Source organism: Agelaius tricolor, unplaced genomic scaffold (assembly GCF_023055355.1).
Source record: "Agelaius tricolor isolate 1412-34295 unplaced genomic scaffold, bAgeTri1.0.p SCAF_6, whole genome shotgun sequence".
Classification (NCBI taxonomy): Eukaryota; Metazoa; Chordata; class Aves; order Passeriformes; family Icteridae; genus Agelaius; species Agelaius tricolor.
In genome coordinates this window covers 37,714,646-37,723,943 of record NW_027269266.1, presented here as the reverse complement: position 1 = coordinate 37,723,943, position 9,298 = coordinate 37,714,646, and positions in this window count along the sequence as shown.

Here is a 9,298-nt window from a genome sequence, read left to right as displayed (position 1 = left end):
AGGCTTGCCCTTGCACCCACATAGCTCCCCTGTCTGTTTTGGGAAGATCTGTGGGAAGTTTCTGGCGTGTGCTGGATTTTTATGCTTCCACAGAGAGACAAAGGTGGAACAGCAAAGAGGTGGTACTGTCTGATTTTCTCCTTGAAACAGGAAAATGTGGATGCCAGGTAACTGCACCTCTAAAGAGATTTTTGCAAACATCTTTACAGGGTATCTGGGTGAAAGCGAGGAGGGCCAGAGGAAGTCTCGAGGGACCAATTACCAGATTCCCCAAACCACCAAGGTTTTAGTCCAGCAGTAAGATCTGTTTCCAATTTCATTCCCAACCCCCTCCCCTTTTTTTTAACAGAGCATTTGTAACATGCTATTTTGCTTGTACTGCTAAAATAATGTGTCCTTAATCCTTTTTTTTTTCTTTCTAAACAGGAGTAAATGTGATCATTATCTTGCAAAGGCTCAAGTCTGTCATTTCTTTGGCACTGCCATTACACTGATGGTATCAGTTGAAGACAACAAGCTACTCTGAGCTATTAAAGATTCATCATTAGTGTAGAATCCTATTGATTTTCCACATCTTTTTTCTAAGGCTGAGCTACATGGACAACCTATAATATAATCCCTGACCATCAAGTTTAAATTGGAAGTGCTATAGCTTGTTTTCAGTTGTCTCAAAGTAGAATGAATAGCAGAAAATATTTGCAAATACTCAGTATGTTTGAGTGCTAAAAATGGTTTTTTGTTCCATGGTGGATAGGCATTTTCAGATAGGTGTTTTTCAAGTGGAGTTAGAGATACACAGTTGTTTTGGTTTTTTGTCTGCTAGACATTCAAAAAACATGACTTCTTCCTAAGATGTTCTATTCTGTTCTGTCCTTAAGATGCAGCCTCGATTACCTGCAGGTGGCCCAGAAGGAGTTATTTAGGTACTAGTTAGGTATTTTCCTCTAGTTTCCATCTCTTTTCTGTGGTATCAAAGGTCTGCTCAGTGTTAAGTATGTCTCTTATTTTTGTTTAGCTTTATTATGATGAAATGTGGCTCAGTGGCTCAGTATGCTCTATTGCTTCTTGGATTAGCCAAGTTCTGAGTGGATTGTTCTTTGAATGTTGCCTACAGATTCATGAGTACATCCTTCCCTGGGATAATCTTCTCCATAATCTTCTTCTTTACCATCAAGGGGAGTGTAATTACAACAGAGAGTGGTGTGACAGATGTGGGTATTACAAACAGGCTATCATTGCTTTCTGAATGACTCAGGCATTTGTTTCCCTTCCTACCAAACACTGATGGAATGTTCCCTGTATCTCTGTATTGTTAATTAGAATCTTGGTATAGGTGCTCATTCATTCCAACCCTGTATTTTAGCCAAGTACCAATAACTGTACATTGCAATGTATGATCCCTCCTCTCTTCCTCTGTCTGCTCATTTGTTTCTGCCTTCCTTCCCATGATTTACTTGCCACTGGGAGCCTTTATTTATTTTCAAATGGAAATCTGTCTAGATTTGCTCTTACCATGTACATCATCCAATCTTTCATTTACTGCCTCTTTATGCATTTCTGGGTGCTGTTTTATTTTTCTATTAATAGAGAACTGTCTAGAACTTTTGCTCCTTTTAGTTTGTGTGTTAATGTAGCTGTTCAAATCACACAGCCCATGGCTCACTTCTCCTCAGAGTCCACTTTTTTATTATTACAAATGTGTAGTGAAATTGGAGAAGCAATCTGCCTTGCAGTACATTTTACACTTACATGAACATGCAGACTGAAGGCATTTTATTCCTAGAGGTGCCACTTTCTTGTAATTCATTTCATGCTAAATAAAATGAAGGGCTACCCATTTAACTCTGACTTGGAAACTGAAAAACACAAGAAAGCTCCAAAATGAAATAAAATCTCCATTGACATTTAAATATCTTCTTCTAAAGGGAAGGAAAGAGCAGTAAGTATAAATTTTTTTAAAATCCAAATGGAGCTAGAGGAACCCAATGTCCATGTATGCTTTAAAGTTATTCTGACACATCTAGTCCTGTTTTTTATCCTTGTCCCATTGTTTGTATACTCTATAGTGCCACTATACTATGGAAAGTATTCATCAATATTCTTGCATAGAAAGGCAACTCTCCTAATGCTTTGGAATTCTCTCTTATTTTATATTCTCACTCAGAAATTCAAAGTCTGCTGTCTGGGCAAGTATCCTAGAACACTTGGTTGTTAAGCAGAGGGAATCCTGTTTGTTGTTGCAGAATGAGAAAGATGTGTTCCTGCCAGCACCTGAATGCACAGTACCAGTGCCTGAGCCCTCAATGAGACCTTGGAGGTTGAAAACCACCTTCACAGGTAACTGATGATCCAGCCAAGGAAAAGACAAAATTTGAATCTCTCTCCCCTGCTCTGCTTTCAGTGTCTCTTGTCTCCAGGTTTGGACTTCCAGTTCCCAGGCACAGCCCCAGCACTTAGAGGCTTAGACAAACTTTTACCCCTGGCTGGAAGGCATTACTCTCTAACAGAATGTCTCAGTTTGGAAAGACAGGAGTCTGCTAAGGAAGGCAGGAGCCTCCCCTGAAAGAGAATGTAAAAAGAAAGAGAATGAAGAATGTAAACCCTCCCCACCCCTCCGAATTGCTATAAATTTTAAATTAAGGGGCTCTCAGACAAAAGATATGGGAGCGGGAAATAACAGTTCTTTAAAAGGGAAGAAAATAAAAGGATAAAATAAACAATGCAGTACATTAGAACAACACCAACAGCGTCAGAAACCAACCTGACACCCTGTTGGTCAGGGTGTTGGTGGCAGTACAATTGGAAATGTGGCTGCAGTGCTCCTGGAGTGTCAGGTGTGGCTCTGTTGGAGCAGGGGGTCCTGTAGAGAAGGATGTATTCTTCCTCCAAAGATCCAGTGGAAGAAGAGGCAGCTGCTGTTCCTCTGGGGAATCCAGTGGAGACAGCTGTGCTGGTGTTCCAGAATCTCAGATTATATCCGGGTAGGAATGCTTGGCTCCTCCCTCTGGGCGGAGCATCTCACAATGGGATGATATAGTTCTTATCAGTCATGCAGGAACATTCAATAGCCTGTTATCAGCAGATGTCCCTCCAGAGGGAGGAGTGATTGTGATCACTCAGAGATAGATAAGGAAAACTTCCCACTTGACAGAAGACAACGGCCATACGGATGGTAATAGAATACATCTTGCCTTGCAATCTGGAACACAGAGCTGACAGCACACAGGTGCCCAGTCCTTCAGACTAACTCTATCCTCTCTGCCCAGCAGTTTAACCTGTGTCATCAGGTTGGCACTGAAGCTGCTGAGATGCAGAAGTGTATGCCATGCTGGTGATGCAGAGGCAGCAGCAGAGGCACAGCTGGAGATGCAGAAGTACAGGTGGACAGCCCCAGGCTGGAACACCTTCAGCTTCTACAGCCTGTAGGCCTGAGCCTGGGAGTCCTCCTGTTCAGTACATAACTGTGCCATGGGAGCACCAAGGAGAATCCAGCCTCTGACTCCTTAAAAACTGCAGTGCACAGCTTTCTGTCTGTGTATGAATCTGGACCTTGGAGAAGTGAATCTGAGACCATAAACCAAACAGTGGCTTCTCTCTGCCTTAAGCTACAGATTGGCTGCAGAGTTGCTTTGCCAGTATTGCCTGATCCTGAAGCGCAGACTGAAACTTAGTTGGAGCTTTTCCTGCATTTCTTGCAGGCATGTCTGTGTATGTTGGCAGGAAATGCAAAGAATCTGCCAAGTAAAGAATTCCTTTGTCCAATTCTCCCTCTAGCCCCATCCCAACCCTTGTAGGGTAATGGTCTTTGCAGGAAGCAGTTTTGTAAAGGCCTTTTCACAATGTGGAGAAATAGGCCATTTCACACAGCTCCTGCCATCTCAGTCCTGTACAGTGGGATCCCTCAGACCCTCCTGTATGAGTGCAGACATGGAGATGTGGGGTAAGTCTCTTTTTGATTACTGTTTTTATTGCAACAGTTTTTATGGGAAATGTAAACATTATGGACTCCATCCCAAACTAAGCCATGCTCCAAGCAGTCTTGCAGCACTGGTCATAGTCTGATGTGATACACTTCCCCATGATCAGGAACAGCTTTTATCAGGTGAAAGAAAACCTCTTTCACTGGGGGACAGGGGACATGGGGCACGCCATTCTTTCAGGGAACAGAAATAAGGGGATACAACTCTGGGTTCCAGTCAGATGCTACAAGAACTGAGAATATCTCTTGTTCCTAGCAGCAGCTTTGTGAGTGAATTGGTGAGTGAGATTTCTTTGCAGTTATATAGAAAAATTGTGAGCAATAGTCTTGACTGGAGAAGAAAGACCTGCATTTGCAAGGTAATTTATTTGGGATAAATCACATCAGTGACTCCAACCTCCTTCAGTGCAGCTGTTTACATGAGGTGCCACCAAAACAAGAAACAGGAAGGAAGGACAACCTGAAAGGAGCGAGGTGAACAATTTTCTTTTCCAGTGGCTGCTGTTGCTGGGTTGGCTGCCTAAGTGACTGTTTAGCTGTGCAGTCTGTTAGAATGAAATTCATCTCAGATCCAAGCATTTTTTCCACATTTGGGTTCATATTTACATTTGTTAAGGTTAATAGACCTGACAATTTCTTCATGTTCTCACCAGGGAGCAGTCACTGACAAACCGTGGGAGAGACTGAAACAATATTCTCCACAGAAAGGAAAATCTGTGCCTCACAAGGCTGTTACACATTCCTCCCTAGTTACAGTCCTCAGCCCTCAGTGGTGAAAATCCATGTAGTGCCCCTGAATTTACCTCAGCAATGCCAGTTTACACCACTTGTAGATCTGACAGCTTATCCTTGTTACTTATCTTCCTCAGTGTTCCAGTAATTGCAGTGGAGCCTTGGCATTTCCTAAATCCACTTTTTTCTTTTCTTCTAGAGTGTTTTGGCTAACTCTTCTGTGTTTGTGCTACAAAGCCCCAGATTCAAGTGTTCTACCTTGCCTTTTAGATGCCATTGGCAAAAAGCCATTTTTTAAAAGAACACGTAAAAAGTAGACATCAGGCAAGAGGCGCTTTTGGCCACTTGTAACATTGCATGCCTTTAAAAAGAAAATAGTATAGGATGTCAGGAAATTCCTTCAGGAGAGAACTGAATTGAATTTTTAAGGTTAGTAAATAATCTGGGGAAGTATGAATCTGCATTTTTCCTACTGGCATCAGGGCTTGTAGGGTATCTGAGGCAGGGACATTACTGTGTCCCTCTCTTTCAGCTTTCTTCCCCTTCCCAGACTCCACAGAGAACTATCCAGGCAGACTTTAAAATTAAGAAGACAACTAAGACCTAAGCAGTTACCTCTTGAGCTGAGCTGAAGTAAGTGGCCATATGCCTGCTCCTAAACTAAAACAAATGTGGGCTAAAATGCATTAGCTAAATGCAGAAATTTAAGGTAAAATATTTGATTTGCATTTAAAGCAGTGTAAGTGGGGGTATAGGCAGATCCTGTGACTAAGCTGATGTGTACTACCCTGCCACTGAGGAAACCAAATCCAGTGCACGAGTCCACATAGAAAGTACTTGCTCTTCTCCTTATTCCAGCTTCAGTACAAGGAGGCAGGAACTGAAAATTGGTAAAAGTGTTTAAAAGTCCCTGCTTTGAACACCAGGTTTTAGGAAGACTGATCCCCAAAGCTCTCCTGGTGTTTTGTAAGATGATTTTGTTGCCTTTAATGAAGCCTGGCTCAATCACCACAATGCTCACCAGTGAAAGATCTCCCACCACAATGCCTTAACTTTAGAGATCTCCATGATAAATGTCTCCCAAAAGTGGAGGATAGTTAGAATAGCATGAAATGGTCAAATTCTTCCTCTTAGCAGCCTTGTGGGGAGAAGGATGAGTTGGCCTTGGTCAGCACCTGCTATTAGCTTCTGTGACCGGTCACACTGCTCTTTCTGTGGGAGTCCAAGCAACAAAAGCTGCACATGGCCAAGTACTAATCATAGCTGTTTATTTGCAGATCATCCTTCCTTGCACCTAGCCTATCTCATTCCTCTGCCTCCAGCCCCACCCCATGTATCCTCTAGGATTTTGGAAGCCCAGGAGCAGAAATATCATGGCTTGCCATCAGTGCACCTTTGTAATCTGATGTCATGTTTTGTTTGCCCTGTGGTTTTTGTTTCATCAGGAAGTTCTAGTGCACATCCTGTCTGCAAAGTTTTAATTTAGTCCTTTGTTGGACAAATCTCATATGGTGACTAATGCAGGAAGAAAGATTGGGTTAAAGTCAAATAATGTCTCAAAGATTTGGCCCCAAGTGAAATAATGCTAAATATAAATGCAAATAGGAAAGGTAGACTGGGGGAGAGAAAAAAGTGCTGGCTTGCATACAGCTTTTCTTCAGAGATAAATAAATTCAGAACATTTTTAGATACAGGCTGAATAGAGTATAATGCTGTATTTGTCCTCAGCTTTTATCACAACTGAGAAGAGTGAAAAATTGCCTCATCTGTAAGGGCTTGGAATATAATGAGCAAGAATGAGCTTCTCTGTCAGTCCTAATAGCTTTCCCTCTAAACAGATAGCTGCAGTGGGGGAGATGTCACTTCTTCCTGCAGTAACCAAATAGTACTAGCAAACCACAAGTTTGCCACTGCAAACCACTGAGTTGCATTGCAACTCAGCTGCCTAGTAAGAAATACTGACCCCTTCCATGGCATGCTCTGGAGCATCAGTTACAGGCACATAAATAGAGCTACAGATGCACATAAATGCATCTGTAGCTGTCTGCATACAGAGAAGAGAAAAAGGCCAAAAAACCATGTACCCTACAAACTGTAGTGCTCCATAATTTTAAATATATGTCATAAAACTTTGTTGCAACTAAACTTTGCAACATCAATAATAACATCAAATTTACTTAAAATATCACTCTATACTACAACTATACATACATCTAAAAACAGAATATATATGTAATAACCATATATTCACATATGGACCATATATGTATTCACAAATTCATTTGGAGTAGCACTGAAGAGGTTATTTTAAGTCCCTATGATTGCAAGGTTTATTTAACATCTAAACGTAAATAATAGTAGTTCATGTTCTTACATACCACTAGATGGTGACTTGTGTAATGAGTTGTTGACTTTTATCCTACAGTACATTTCTTTTTTTATTTGAATGAAACAGAATCATAACATTACTGAAACAGAATCACAACATTACTGTCTGCATTGTTAATAATTTACCCTGAAATAAATTTCCATAAACATCAAGCTGGTTGTAGGGGGTCTAAGGCAAAGCTATGGGAAGGAAAGGTGAGCATGGTTCCTGCTAAACTCTATTTGGGATTTTTTAATATCTTTGTACAATTCAAAACTTTTGTTTTGTTAATAGGAGCTGCAGGATGTCACGTACAAATGATTAAGCTACAATTCAGATGTCTCCTGAGACAAAAAAGCATCTAATTACAATTATGTAATGCCATGTGCATCAGCTTGTATAAACAGAAAGCTTTCACACATCAAGCAAAACTGCCTTCCCCCATGTGTGCTGTGTTCCCACTCAGTGCAACCTCTCATTTTAGCTATCTGCTATTAAAAGGCTACTTCAGTATCATACTTGGCACCTTTCCCTACATGGCTGCAGCTACCACATCAAACAAAAGCACTTTGTTTGGCAGCTGTAGTCTTGTTCTTCAGCTGGGCAGGGGATCAGAGTCTTATCAATAACAGGCTGTACCAAAGACTCACTCACCACTTTTGTCCAGTGACACTTGTTGCTATTATTACCCTTTATTTGGCATAAGTGAGGACAGCCTTTAGCCGCAGATAAGTGGTGAAAGTTCAATGCTGTCAGTGCACTGAATATGGAAAAGTAATATTTCTCTCTCTCCCCTTAATGCATCATTGAGAGTGGAAGCTATTTAGAGCTGAGCTTGTCTTTTTTGTGTTGCATATTTTACAAAACTTCCTTCAAAGAGGAGACCTGTCTCCAGTTGTTTCACCCATGCTGCCAATCTTTGTCAATAGCAATGAAGTAATAGTAATAATAATAATAATTCACTGCAATAAGAGCAAACTTGTAGTTTGGTTGTTATTTAACAGACTGTGGTCTATACAGTATGGCTTTCAAAAACAACTGAAGAATGAGATTGTCTTGAGGACCTTGGATCCTGAAAATCTGACTCCTTTAAGGAGACTTAAAAATCCACAATCCATTTTTGGCGTATACAATAGACCCCCCTTTCTGTACATGACTAGCGAACAGTCTGTAATGGCTATTCCTGTAATTTGTACCTGGAGTGAGAGCAGATATCCCCTTGCTTTACCTGTACTGTCCAGATGGATGACTGCACTACACGGGTCTTGTTCTCTCCACCAAATCAAATTTTCTTTTCTCATCAAGCAAACTTAAACCTGTGAACTAGCAATTATTTTCTATGACCATTTACACAAGCTAAAATTTTCTTGTGCAAAGGGAAAGCCAAACCAGATCTTGGCTGAATCAAAATGTGCTTGAAGAACCACAAAGGCATCTAAACATCCTTCTGGTCTTCACCTACCTCCACTATTGATTGATCTGTTATAGCAAGGCCTTGTGCGTGGCTGGACTCCTAGAATTTCTGGTCCAGGGTTTATTAATGCCTAGCCAAGATGAAACATTTCTGAAACAAGATTAGCATCAAGTATTTGCACCATTAGTATTTACAAGCAGAGGGTTAGCTCTAGAAATAGCTCGATCAAAAGATGTCAGAGCAGGCAGCTATTAATGGGAAATTATTTGCAAGGGACACATTCTCCCCTCCTCAGTTGTGCTTAATGTTTTCTTCCCACCATCAGATTCACTCTCCAGTTCAAAGCTTAAATGAGGAAAATACATAATTGCTTCCTAGAGTACAGCTCTGTTTATTTTCTGCTACCTCTCTGCTGCAAAACTGGCTATTGATTTCCTAACGTGTGTATTTCTGTCCTAATGACTAATGACTAAGCCTTAAGCTGTGCCAGCCCTGGCAAAACAGGTTGTATCTGTGCCATGCTGAAGTGGACATAAGAGGAATTTTTTTTAAAATTTAATTGACATAATCCCTGATCATGTTTTGCTAAGCTGAGACTGCTTTTATGTTCAGCGCTGTGGGGACAGAAGGGATGGGAAAAGTCCTGGGAGAACAGAAGCTTCGGAGACACATGGAATTTATGCTGAGTCCATAAACCATTGGTCCAAGACTATTTATATCCCTTGGAATATCCTAAATATGAACATGTTTTTTAAATCTAGCTTTTTACCCTGACGGGGTGTGTGTTTGAGAGATCCAACAGTCT